A 14,304-nucleotide genomic window follows, 5' to 3' on the forward strand; every position below is an offset into this window, starting at 1 on the left:
GGTATGAATGAATGAATCGAATGAATGCACGGTTTGCAAGTGGTCTTGGCAATCCTAACTGATGCCTTTGAAGCAACAATAGAACAGGCTTCTAGCTGCATTACCTAGAAATGCCCCGTTATTGGCATGGCTCCCTCAGCTGAAGCATTTCCCTCTCAGTAACAGCACACTGCTCTGCTGCTCAAAGACAAAGATTGATTGCTGTGATCGTGCCAGAGGCTCTCCTGTTTGGTTCCCACCTCTCAGGGACATGTCCACTGATAGCCACAAGCTCAGATGAGGAAGCAGCAACACCCAGTGGCTCGTCTTTGCAGGATTCATGTTGAAGATATGTGACTCTGTACCATTTCTCCCTTTACATGGTTTCTAAATGACTAGTCATTTAGGTGTCTTATAAAGACAAAGGGAAGAGTTATCCTTCACAGAAACTTAACAATTGCTGCATGGTCTGCATTTCTAAGCTGCAGCAGCCTGAAGGTTTAGCTTGGGAGAAGTGGCTGTGATTCTCGTAGCAGGATTCAGGACAAGGTAGGCCCACTTTGAACTCTGTCCCAAAGGAATGATTCATTGGCATACAGGTGCACTGTCAGGATTGATAAGCTGTCTGGGGCTAGAGGGGCCTTCTCTCTCTCTCTTCTTTCTCTTTCTCTCTTGCTTCTCTGTCTGTCTCTGTCTCTGTCTCTCTCTCTGTGTTTCTAGTAATTGAACTCAGAAGCATTCTACCTCTAAGCTACATTCCTCCAGGCCATTTTTAATTTTTCTTTTGAAACAGGGTCTTGTTGAGTTGCTGAGGCTGGTCTTGAACCTGTGATACTCCTCCCGTTTCAGTCTTCCAAGTACTGGGACTATAGGCATAAATATCCATACCCAGCTCCTTGTTTCTCTCTTATTCTGTGCTCCTTCTCCTCCGGCCTTGGACATCCTTGCCCCATACAATATGGTCCATGCACCAGCAGCAGTAATGTCACTTTGGAGTTTCTCAGAAAGGCAGGACTTTAGGTCTACCTACCTGCCTTCCTTCCTTCTTTCCTTCCTTCTTTTACAAAATTCCTGGGTAATTCTCATGAAAATAAAAGTTGTTGAAGTTCGAGAAACATGGATGACCCAGGGCCTACTGTGGGCTGCAACAAGCCAAGGATTCAACTCCCAGACCAGATTTCACAACAAGCGTCTCCATCCAGATCAGGGAGGACTTCCCCGGGAGGTAACACTGACACTGAGCCTTGCAGAAGGGCACAGATTTACACTCCCGGTAGCAAATCACCGTCCTGATCCAGTAAAGCAGTGGGGCAGGACTCAGACCTTCCTGGCTCTTCATTCCTCAGAACAACGCTCGAGGGCTCATTGTTGTCCTACCCATGCTACAGACGAGGAAACCAAGGCTCAGAGGTAAATGGGCGACGTGGTGACCAGGTCCTGCCTGATCACCTGGGCAAGTCAGGTTTCCTCTCTGAACCTTAATTGCCCTGTCTGTAAAACAAGAATATTGCACTTTGCTTTTTCTGTGTCATATGGTTATCATGAAGATAAACAAAAGTGAAAGATATGTGTGTTCTCTGTGAAACCCAGAGCCAGGGGAGAGGTCTATTTTCAGTGTATGCAAATAGCCATCCTGTAACATAATAACAAGAAATTAAAAAACCTATCTGAATGTCAAAGACTGTCATGACTTTTGACCTCGTGAAGATTCATCTTTAGAGGATGGTGGTTCTAATTAACCAACACGTAAGATTCCAAAGAAAGGCCCTGGCTGAGTCCTCCCACCCAGCTGCCCTTAGGGAGGTGCCATTGGATTCCTGGAGCTGCAGTTTTTTTCCACTTGCTCCAAGTTATTTGTTAAAGGAGAGTTCAGTCGAAGGACCTAAGCACATTAGCATTCTGGAGGTCAATATTTCCAGAACCGCTAGAATCATGTCGTTCTCTCTCTGTGTGTGGGTGAGAGAGGAGCTACATTTTGGAAGGAGCCAGATGTACCCACAGTACAAAGAACAAGGGACTGAGCTATTGGAGCTGAAGTTTCCAGTGTTGGAGGAAGGAGGCAGCTGCTTCCCCCACACAGGGCTGTTGGTTTGCTGTTCCCCATTTGGAATGCTTTCTCCAGATCCCCGTGTGGCTTCCCCATCTCATCTTCCAGCACTCAGCAAAGCTGTCACTTCCCCCTGAGAATTAATCCCTCCCGGCTCCTTGTCTCCACACGGTGCCCCGTGGTTGTCTGTCCCACACCCTCCAGGTTCTGCCGTCGTAGCATCTATTAATATTGGAAACATTCTTGTTCATTTATCTGTTTGCTCGTATGTCATAGGCCCCATCCTTTCCCCAACATACAATGTTTTTCAGAAATCTTCAGTCTTGTGGGGGTGCATGTTAAAAAATAGATTGCTGGGCTTCTCCCCTACAAATTCTGATTCAGTGGTTCTGGGTTGGGGCCAGGGATTTCTTTTTTTTTCTTTTTTCTTTTCTTTTCTTTTTTTTTTTTTTTCAGCAAGCTCTCCCAGTGATTCTGATCTTCAGGGAAATTTAGAACACCCAGCTCCAGAATGTGAGCTCCACAAAGGAGGACCGAATTCATTCCCCTGTATCCCACACCCACCAGAAGGCCAGGCCCACGAGGGCTCTCCATAACCCCATGGAATTAATTAATGAACCACTGAAGGAGTCCACAAATGTGTTGCAGCACCGATTTTTTTTTTTCCTGTTTCAACCAAGTGCTCTGCAGAAGAGGACCTTGTGATCTGCACGGCATAGCCTTCAGGGCTGAGGCAGCCACAGGGTACAGCCAGGCATGGTCCCTGTACTCAAGGAAATGGCATTGATAAGGGAGAACTGGCTTCAACAAAGAACCAAAGGAAGAAGCTGGGCGAGGTGGTGCACACGTGTAATCCCAGCATTCGGGAAACTGAGACAGGAGGATCACAATTCAAGGACAGCCTCAGGTACTTAATGAGGCCCTTTGCAACTCAATGAGACTGTTTCAAAATAAAGAGTAAAAAATAGGGCTGGGTGTGTAGCTCAGAGGTAGGATGCCCCTGGGTTCCATCCCCAGTACTGGAAAAAAAAAAAAAAAAGAAAAGAAAAGAAAAGAAAGGAAAGAAAGAAAGAAAGAAAAGACAGGATGGAAAAATCCTTTTGCTTTAAAGATTATTTATAGAGAGGAGTGGCCTGAGATAACCATAGAAGAGACAGGATTTGGAAAAAAGAGTGTTTTTGTTTTGTTTTATGTGTTTTTCTACACATATGTGGCTAAGGGTGCAGGGTGGGAGCAGACTCCCTCCCACCACCCTAGCCTCCTCTGGGCATGCACCCTGCCTGTCTTCCTCTGAGCTTATTTCAGCACCCAGCATATAAAACACACGGGGCTTACGAGGCAGGGACAATAGATCAGGACATCTGGGGGAAGGCAGCGACTCGAGCAAGGGCATGGACATTGGAAAATTCCTTGAAAAGAGATAAATGCCTCATAAATGACTTGGCGTTGTGCCTCGGGGCCATGAACCCTGGCTCCAGGATGGTGAGAAGACAGAGGTCACCCAAGGTGAGAGGTACTTCTTTGCCTCGTTGCCTGGTGAACGGTCTTGGAATATGGGGAGGGCTAAGTTAGCTAGGGGTCAACATGAATTAAATATTCAAAATGCTATCTTTTTAGAACATGAGATGCAGGGTTTTATCATCATGTCCCCTAATAAATTCTGAGCCTTGGTTTTCTCATCTGTAACGCGGGTAGAACAAGAATTAACCCAGAGCCTTGCTCTAAAGAATAAAGAGAACAACAGACATGAGACCCAGAGCCTGGTGCATAGTAGGTCTTCCTGGATCTCAGTTTTCCTCTCCTCATCCCACCTCCTGGCCTTAGCCCATTTCACCTAAGTTGCCAAAATTGCCTTTGGAGAGACATTAGTTGGCCCCAATGACATCATCTATGAGCCATTCTGGCATCACTCCTGGCACACAAGGGGTGCCTACGGATTCCTGCTCCTTCATCTTCTTTCCTAGGCACTACAGCCCACCCAAACAGGTTCCTCAGCCATAGCAAAGCGGGCACTGCTTTTGCTCGTCCAAAGTCATGGTAAAAGATTAAAGCCCGAGACACCATCCTCAGCTGGAATCTACAAAATGAAACTACTTGGATGTGAGAAGCGCAGTCATGTTTCCGTGGCTGGTTAAAATATTTGATGCTCATAGAATATTCAACAACAAGAAAAGGCTCTCACTCCATGTACCGTCAAAAAATGTAATGTAATTATTGCGATGTTAAATATCCCCAGCTGTTCTGAGATATTTGAATCTTAAATCAAGCCTGCCTACATGCATCCTGGGGTTGCATCTGGGTGTGCAGAGCACTAATGGAGAACTGGAGAAGTTCAGGCAAAAACTTTGGGCCTGTGTCTCCATGCCTGATGGATACAGGCTGGGCCCTTTCCCCCCCAACCCTGGCACGAGTATCTCCAAATCCCAGTGATCGGCAGCCTCTCCAAAGACAGCCACGTGCCTTAACAGGACCGTGCAATCTGGCAGGCCACGAGCATCTATCCAAATAGTCTTTCAAATCCATGTGCAGGGAGCATAAAGAGATAGTACAAAATAAATGGTAATAAAGTGAATAAACACGCGTCTCACTCCAGAGCCTTTGAGGTGCTTCTATAAATCAAATTCTTTCCATAATTTGCTCTGTGAGACTGTGCTGAGACGCAAAATCAAAACTCATCTACTTTCCTGAGCAGTAGGCTCAGATTTATGGATGTGAGTTCACAGTGGATGCCCGTGCCATTTCAAAGTGGGAAAATAATTTTCGTTGGGAGGGGTTCCAAGAGAAGATTAAACCCTTCACTTTCAGAGATCAGAGTATCAACAACTTTCAGATCAGATATGCCATGAGAATCAGAAGGGGATGGCCAGAATACATATGCTGGAGAAGAGAGAGTTCGCAGAGAGAGAGAGAGAGAGAGAGAGAGAGAGAGAGAGAGAGAGAGAGAGAGAGAGAGAGAGAGAGACCGGTTCTGCTCTGAGAGAAAGTATCATCGGTAGGCTTAAGTACAAATGGGCTTAGAGTCCACTTCACTCCCCAGGAACTCGCAGTGTGACTCTAGGCAGATTAATCTCTCTCTCTGATTTTCAATTTTGGCCAGGGTACTAAAGGGGAAGCAACACCCAAAGGCTCTCCCCCCACCACAGAGGCACAATATGAAAATTCCATAAAGCTTCCTGGCTAGAATTATGACAACATACAGGCCACTGAAAACTACTCCTCCAGGGTCTTGAAGGTCCTTCTTGGAAAAAGTCAAGGTGTCACCAATGGTAGTGATGATGAGGATGAAGACAATATTGGTGATATTTCAGTTATCCAGCCCCTATATATCTGTGGGAAGCTTTTATTTTTTATTTTTGCAGTACTGGGGATGGAACCCAGGGGCATTCTATCTCTGAGCTATACCCTCAGTCCTATTTTTTATTCTTTATTTTGAAACAGGGTCTCACTGAGTTGCAAAGGGCCTCACTAAGTAGCTGAGGCTGGCCATGACCTGATACCCTCCTGCCTCAGCCTCCCAAATGATGGGATTACAGGCATGCGCCACCACACCTGGCTCAGTGGGAAGGTTTTACATACAAAAGAGTAGAGACTCTTTGCAAATAATGCCCAACTTTTATCTACCAAGACTAGCCCCCATACTTTTTAATACATTAATAAATTATATTTAAATTTTACAACAATCCTGCAAGGAAGTTGCGATCTATGTTTTATAAATGAGGAATGAGAACCTCCATGGTTGTCAGCAACTGGACATTGGGCAGAGCTGGGATTTGAACTTGAGCCTCTCTGACTCCTGAGAAACCTTCCTTCTAGCCCCCTCCAATAGCCTTCTTTCCTAGTTTCTGGGTTTTGAAGTCCAAAGCTTAGGTGAATGTAAGTGTAGTTAAAATATTCTCACATTTTTTTTTTAAAACTAGATGCATGTTTGTTACAAATTGTTTTATTTTATTTTATTGAATTTTAGACAGACCCTGGTCCCAAACTACCCAGCTTGGTTTATTATGTGGATTTAGGTCTGTAGTAGAAAATCTTTTATACATTGGAAACAAATGAAGCTAGTATTAGTTTCCTTCTGCTGTTATAACAAAAAAACACAAGTTGTAGTAGCTGCAAACAACAGATTTGTTATCTTACAGTCTGGAGGTCAGAAGCCCGAAATGAATCTTACTAACTCTAAACAGGGTTTCAGCAAGGTTGTGTTCCTTCTGAAGACTTTAGGGCAGAATCCATTTCCTTGCCTTTCCAGTTTCTAGGGGCAGCCTATATTCCTCAACTCCTGGCTAAGTTCTCTGTCTTCAAAGCCATCAGCGTGGTGGCACACACTTATAATCCCAGCACTTGAGAGTCTGAGACAGGAGGAAAGCAGGTCTGAAGCCAGCTTCAGCAACTTAGTGAGGCCCTCTGCAACTTAGCAAGACCCTGTTTTAAAATAAAGAATAAAAAATAGGACTGAGGGTATAGCTCAGAGATAGAATGCCCCTGGGTTCAATGCCCAGAACTACAAAATAAATAAATAAAAATAAATAAATTTAAAAATCCTTAACTGAATCACATCTGCAGAGGTAACATATTCATAGGCTCTAGCGATGAGGACATCAACATCTTTAAGGGGCCTACCTTCACCCTACCACAGGGCCTTTGCACTTTGCTTTGAAAGATCCTCTGATTAGGCCCATGGCCCTCTATTGACTTTGCTTTGGCATAGCATAGCAAGGGCTTCCCAGGAGCAATGATTATTTTGCTACTGTACATCTTCCTGGATTCCCTGAGGAGTCCAGCACCCCTTCCCCAGCTCTTTTCTTTCTTCCACTCTAGGATGCCCATCCAAATGCACTTTCAGACCCAGTGTATCAGACACAACTGAGAGCTGTATGGGTGCCTAATTCTCACTTGTGTGGGGTCTACAAGGAGCCCACAGCCTTGTCTCTCAGAATGAGGCCCATGGATTAGCAGCATCTGCACCACCCCAGCGCTTGTTAGAAATGCAGGCATCAGGCCCTGTCCCACCTACTGGATCAGGGTCTCTGTTGAGGGCCTAGGAATCTGTGCATGTGGAGGACTGAGCAGCAGGTCCACCCAGCCATTTGGAGGGTGTTGGAGCAGCCTGCCTGGGGAGAGAGGGGGGATCCGGGTAGAGATTCCAGAAGGTGCCTTCACACAAACTCTCAGAAGTTCCTTTCAGTGCTGATTCTTTTCTAAGAAAAAGAAATCAAACTGTCCCTTTTCCCCTAAGACAATCTCCCAGGGGAGGTAAAATCCCCTTGAACCCATTCTCATGAAGAATAAAGGCACTCAAGGCATATGGTACCCCAGGCAACCCGAATTCAAATTCTGGCTATTCTTCTCCTCCTCCTGCTGTGTAACCCTGGGCAAGTCACACCCCTCTCTGGGGTCCGGCAGCCAGTTATTGCAACAAACATCTTCCCTTGCTACAGGGATAAAATGAAGCATGAAGGTGTATTATGACCTCCTCTTCTCATCTCCACTCATAATAAGCTAAGATTCCTGATTGTGAATGCAGGCTTACGTGGTCAAACCTACAACTTATATGTAGTGTCCACAACGCTCACTTTGGAAATTTAAGACCAGCACTTCTTTCTATGATCTTGGGCCAGGTACTGACCGGCTTGGTACCTTACTTTTCTTATATGAATCAGGGAGAAAAAGAGATTTTCCTCTTTAGTCCATTGTCAGGCTGAAATAAAATAACGAATGTAAAAGTGCCAGGGCAAGAGTAGGCGCTCAATAAATGTGTATGGAATCGGAGGAAACAATTTACAAAGCAAATTAATAGTATAAACAATGGTGTCAGGGGAGCTATTTGACATGCTCAGGAGAACAAACTTCACGAGTATGTGAGCAGCCTCTATTTGTTTTACCAACAATTCATGTTCCAATTACGAGTGAGTCATCTATTTGTTAGCGGAGGCCTGAGCTGGATCTCAATTTGGCAACATCTCCTTATCCAGGTCTCCAAGTTATCAGTGTCCTTGGAAGAATGAAAATGGTAATTTAGTGCAGATTGGGGCATAATTGGGAGTTTCTCCTCAACTCCTGATTAGATCTCTTCCAGGGATCTACTGTGTTTGGCAGTCAGACCAAACAGAGTAGATCCCAGGAGGATGCACGCCCATTATTGATCCTGTTCTCAGAAGACATGTCTTTCCTTTCAGGCCTTGGAAATCAGGATGATTTCTGAGGTCCAAACCAATGTACAACTGGAGACTTGAGGGGTTGTGAGCAATACCCTCTCTGGGAGGGTTTGTCCTCACCCACATGTCTGAGTGTTGGCAGGACACATAGAAAACACAGAAAAGAACACCAGCATTGAGCTGGACCGACCGTTGATTGAACCCTGATTGTGCCGTTTCCCAGCTATGTGATCTTGTACATCCTCTGAGCCTCAGTTTCTTTATCTGTCAAATGGCTCCCATACTGCTCATTTGATTCTGAAAAGATTAATGTGTTCGTGTAATGGTCAGGACTTAAAATGTTCTTTCAGCACTCATGTTGGAAGTGGGGTGTGGTTAAGGAGGGGTTCCTAGGGGGCGTGGCCTAAGGGTTCACCTCCCCTTTTCTCTTTCTCTGCCTTCTGGCCTTCTCCATGTGAGAGCAGAGTCTAGCTCTTTCCCTCTCTCCAGTTCCCCCTGTCATGTCCTTAACTCTGCAGACCTGGCCTGACATGGACTGAACTCTGAATTCTCCCAAAACTATGAAAAAATAAATATTCCTTTCCCTAAGTAGTGTGGTCAGGTTTTTGGATCACAGCAGTAAGAATGTTGACTGAGACAGACTGTTATGTAACAAGTGTCCAATACAAATCCCAGCCTCACTCCTTGAATGACAGGCAGCTCCTTTCAGACCCAGCCACCCTGATGAAGCATATTGGCATTGACCTTTCTGGGCCTACCTGTAAGAAACAGATTGGATTGCTGATTGCTTTCTGGCTCAATGTCTGGCACATAGTAGGCAGTTAATGTACACGAGTTGACTGCATCTCTGAGTAGCTGATCCAAGCAAATCACGTAAAAGGATCACAGCGACTGACAAATGGCCTGGTTACTCCTCCAGCCCTTTTCAGTTGGGCAGACATCTGATTGATGACTTCATGACTGGCCACAGTGGCCCCAAAATAGCCGCTATCAGAATCAGCCTGACATTGGTCAATTTGGATAGCTGCAGACCTGAGCAGCATTTACATTTGATTCCCTAAACTAATTTCCCTGAAGTCAAATAACTAGTAGAGGTCTTTTCACGTCCCCTGTATAAATGTCTATTTAATCACCATCCTGTCGCTAGCACTTGAATAACTTGTACATTTCCCCCTTAATCACCATTTCAGCTCTGCAAAGAAAAGAAATGGTCGACTGAGACGGTCGACTGAGACGCTAGAGTTATCTGCAGCATTTGAGGTTCTCTTTTCTTCTGACTGCCCACTTAAATGGAGAAGTCCCATGGTCATTATTTCATATCCTATTATTGCAAAGGAGGATTCTGAGGCCAAAGTGACACGGCTGGCCAGGGCAACGTTGTAGGTGGACTAGACTTCCCTGAATAGCCCTGATTCTCTCCAACGCAGTTCCTGCCTTAACCAGCTGCAGGAGAGCTCATATCCTCGAAGTCATGATGACTTGGGTTCGGTTCAAACCCCAGAATTTGCCACCTGTAGGCTCTGTGACTTTAGGCAGATCACAGACCCTTCCAGAATTGCAGCTCCTTCATTTGTAAGATGCGGATTATCACACAGCCTCTCGGGGTTATTGCAGGAGGAAGATGGCATGAAACTTGTCCAGCCAGCACCTGGCTCGTGGCAGCCACCCAGCACTCGACGTCTTTGTCCTACATCAAAATGCTCACTGCAAGTTATAAGAATGGAAGTAGTTCACATTTAGTCAGTGCTTGCCGGATGTCAGAGACTGGCCAAAGCACCTCACATGTATTAGTTCATTTGTTCCTCTTTCTCTAAAGGCAAAATAATTTTTTGACTCTCTGAAGCTATCCATCCTCACAACCACTAGACCGCCTGGCCTAGAATCAGTTAGACAGAATTTGCTGATTTTAAACAATATGTTACTGAAATGGTTTCTTGTTTTCTGTTGCTGGCTCATAGCAGCCAGCTTGCTTGATGTGACAAAATGAAATAAAACCAAATGCTGTTTTCTCGGCTTTTCGTACACATGAATAGACCAAAATCGGAACACGAGGCGAACTCCTGTAGAGAGGGGGTAATGACTGGAGTGGGTACAGGGAGACGAAGGAGGCCCTGATGGGGTTAGGGATGGGGGTGGCAACTAGGGGGCTGAGACACAGATGAAATAGTCCTCTTCCCACCCTCCCCTACAGCCTAACAGCCAGTTGTGAAACATGTCAGTTTTTCCTGCAAAGTTCAAGACTTTGGTTGGAGCCCCACCATCACTATTGCACGGTGACCCTTTAACTCTGCCCCGCTTCTGCAGTTCAGCCCTTCCCTCCAGCTACCTTCATATGTCGAGGTCCATGGCTCCAGACTGCTGTACTCTCTCCTTTGCAGAAACTGTCCCTTCCCTCTAAATTCCCCTCTGTTTCTTTCTCTACTTTGCAACTCCTTCTGATCCTCCAGGATTTGGCTCAGATGTAACTTCTGCAGTAAGCCAGTCTGAGGTCCCCAATCTGAAGTGGATACTCCTCTGGGCCTAACAGCAGCTCTGGACACCCTGGCTTCTGTCCACAGGCCTCTCCCCCCAATGATCCCACAAGCTCCCAGAGGACATGCACCAAGCCCTATTTCACTTTATACCTCCAGCTTGGCATATAGTTGGCACTCGATAGAAACCTGTTGATTCAGTGAACTAGGAAATGAACATATCCCCACTCAGGTAAGTGCTCATGTCAAGATATGATGACTATATTGATAATTATCAATCACCAGATGCCAAGTCACTGTGCCAAGCTCTTTATCCATGCTATGACAATGGCTTTTGTGTATCGAGCACCCACTGCTGTTCGAGGATGTTCCTGAACAGCAGTTAGTTATCTTCCTCCCGGTCCTCAAAAGTCAGAGGTTCTCACTAGAAGCTCAGAGGCAAAGTGGCTGCCTAGAGGCACACAGCTAAGATGGGGCAGAACCAAAGCCCCACGCCGAGGTCTGCCTGACACTTCTCCTGAAGCAGGCCACCTCCCAGAGATGGGCGTTTCTCCCTGGGCTTGCAGTGGAACTTGGATTCGCCTCTGTTGGTCCCCATTCCCCATTGCTAACCCTCGGTTCCTCTTTTGAAGCCTCATTGCCCTGAGAGCTCATCCTCGCAGTTCTGTGTTCTGCCCAATTACAAGGAACGCTGCTTCCTCCGCCTCCAGGAAACCCAGAAGGGCCAGCGTGCAGGGCCTGAGGTCCACAGTAGATGTAAGGGAAACAACACGGGCATTCAGAAGCCCAGAAGCCGAAGCAGCTTGATCTGACTGCTGACTGATTAACCCGTGTGCAGCTGCAATGAACAGAAAGTAGCTGCAAATGAACACATCCAGCAGACACCCCTCGAGCAAAACACTTCTCTCCCCTACAGGGTTACTGTCAGACCACGGGACTGACTAGGCGACAGCTGACACATCCCTCAGGCTTCTCCTCTGTAACCCCTCCCTGACCTGTTGCACGAGTCCTCTTAGGACCTGTGGCCCCACAGGTTTCTGGCATGTTCTTAGTACCCTGTTCCCCACCTGCTCCCCCGATGTCCTCACTTACTGTCTCCAACAGGAAGAAATGCCCACAAATTGCCTAGTGCCCCTGGGAAATGCATTTCACTGGTGTTCCCTAGTGCGATGAAGCCAAGAGTCTGGGCACAGGTGACCCGGGACAACAGGAAATCTTGGGCATACTTTATGACGGTGTTCATTCCCCCAGGCCCTTCCTGAGCACGTACTATGTGTGAGGCTCTGCGCTGGAGACAGCAGGAAAATCAGATATGATTCCTGCCTTGGTCTGAAGGAGAGACAAGCACAGTCTAACAAGTGTGATGACATGTACTGGCGTGAACACTCATGCCCGAACAGAGAAGTGAAGGGGCAGAAAGAGTCAGGGTGGCATTTGGTGACATGGGGCAAAGGTGAGGGGTGGTTAGAAAAGGCTCTAAAGCAGAAAAAAAATCTCAGTTTGGTGTGTGTGTATTATGCATGCATAATATATACATATATATATATATATACAAAATATGTCTATATATTTTTGTTATACCCACTAGATGATGGATTAGAAGGCTAATTTGTCCAAACTAATAAAATACATACATATGACATATACGTTGTTATCTCCATTAGATGGATTAGGAAGCTAAGGAACAGAGAGACAAAGTTACTTGCCTAAGGACACACAGTAAGTGGCTGAGGATCTGAGCTCAGTCCGTGCAGCCTGAGAATTCACGCTCTCAACCACTGCACCACAGTGCTACTCCCTCAAAGACGGCAAAGGCTTGAGACGGTAGTACAGTTAGAGAATATAGTCCCCATGGGTCTACTCTGTATTTCAGGGGTTCCCCTCAAATAGTATGATCCTTGGTAAAATCTGCAGCATGTTAAGGGGTTGCAAATTCCTAGGACAGGGCACGATAGGAAGATGCTGGGGTCACTTGGAGTCTCTAGGCACACACACCTTTGGGGATGGAGGCAGTACTTTTGCTTGTGTGGGTGTGGTTGGCTAACTCTTCAGATGAAGGGAGGCAGGGTATAGGGGGGTAAGAGAAGTTGTGCCCCAGTAGGAAGGACCCTACTCTTCTCAACTGCTTAACTACTGAACTACACAGTTCACGGTCATATCTGCTATGGAGACTGAAGTCATGTGGCTTTCGGAAGCACTGTATCCTCAGCATGCAAAGACAGGTTAGGCCCTGGTAATGTGTGGCCAAGTTTCTGACCATCAGGACCCCCTGGGGTGGCTTCACTCCCATCTCTCCCACCTCCTAGGAGGGAAAGGGTGTGAGGACTCTTATGTCACCCAGGGGTCCTCTGATAGAAGATGGGCCCAGGGTCAGAAAGTAAGGGTTGCATGTGGCTTCTTTGTAATGCATTTGGTGGCATTAGACTTTGAACTTGCTGGTTCTGAGCATCCGACAGCTTCTTAGAACCTCACTGTCCTCATGTTAAAATGGGAATAAAACTCCTTGCTAACTCGGGGTGGTGATAATATCAAAAGTGAATCCTGGCTGTTAAAATACAATTCCACATACTTTGAAAAGCAATCATGATGTTAGAATTACCTTTGATAGGCTGGCTGTATTGTACCACTTGGAGCTGATACTCGATGTAACCTTGAACTTCAATCTAACTCTAAAGGCTGCTAAGTAGGGGTCAGTCAAAGAACAACAGGCAACAAGGGATTGCTACCCACATCCCTTCACCTTTATGGGACTCAGAACGATGCTTGAAGTTCTGGAGGAACCCACTTGGAAGCATATGTTAACAGCATTTCCTGCTCGCCAAGGCAGGAAGCTACCGGGTAGATATTTTTAAAGGCCAACTCTTTAGCCCAGAAAACAAGGAATGTATTAGGAATGGAAATTTCAGAGTTACTCCATACATAGGCTTAGAGCAAAGCCAGCAGGGTAAGATTAAAGTCAGGGGCAGTATCCTAGAACAAGGAAGAAGCCCATCAGCCAATCAGAGACCTGGCCTGACCAGCATCACACCAACACCTGTTGAAACCATGGCATCTCTTTACTATCCCAGAAAAATAGCTTTGTCAGAGACAAAACCATCAGGAGTAATGATTTGGGGCTGGCAATATCACCATCAGTGCACTAGAGATAAACACACACACACACACACACACACACACACACACACACACACCCCTTCCCTTCACCGGTGGAAAAGCCCACACCCTCTTAAAGGGCATTTATACACGAATGGCTGGACAGGCTTGAGCCACGCTGGGGTCTGGCACTAGTCTCCTCCAAGACAGACTGCACAGGCAGATACCTTCTGCCCAACAGCCGCGTTATCCAGATCACCGTGTGGAGGGACCAACACAGCAAATGGCTTACAAACCTTGAGCATAGCTTCTCCCGCCCAGGGTTGCTGTGTGCATATCCCTGTGGAGCTGTCTTCACAACTCCAGGGTGTTCCTCCTGGCAGGGACACCCACACTCACACCTTGTGGGAGAAGGCACACAGTGAAGGCCCAGCCCACCCAGACTCCAGGCCTTTACCAGTTAGCAGAAGGGTGCTGCCGCCTCCCCATCCAACTGACTAGGCTCCCGTGTTAGCTAATATTCTGGGAGTGTCCTCCTCCATCCTAAGTGTTTGGGAACTCT

General features: G+C 46.4%; 1 protein-coding gene across 2 annotated transcripts in view; it reads right to left on the minus strand.

Moving 5' to 3' along the window:
- ASIC2 (acid sensing ion channel subunit 2) overlaps positions 1–14,304 on the minus strand; it is a gene marked incomplete at both ends in the record, with an annotated part of 1,119,632 nt that overhangs the window by 257,490 nt on the left and 847,838 nt on the right. The gene's annotated exons all lie outside the window — the stretch shown is intronic.

The sequence above is a fragment of the Muscardinus avellanarius genome, assembly GCF_963383645.1.
Source record: "Muscardinus avellanarius genome assembly, chromosome: 16".
In the NCBI taxonomy this organism is placed as follows: Eukaryota; Metazoa; Chordata; class Mammalia; order Rodentia; family Gliridae; genus Muscardinus; species Muscardinus avellanarius.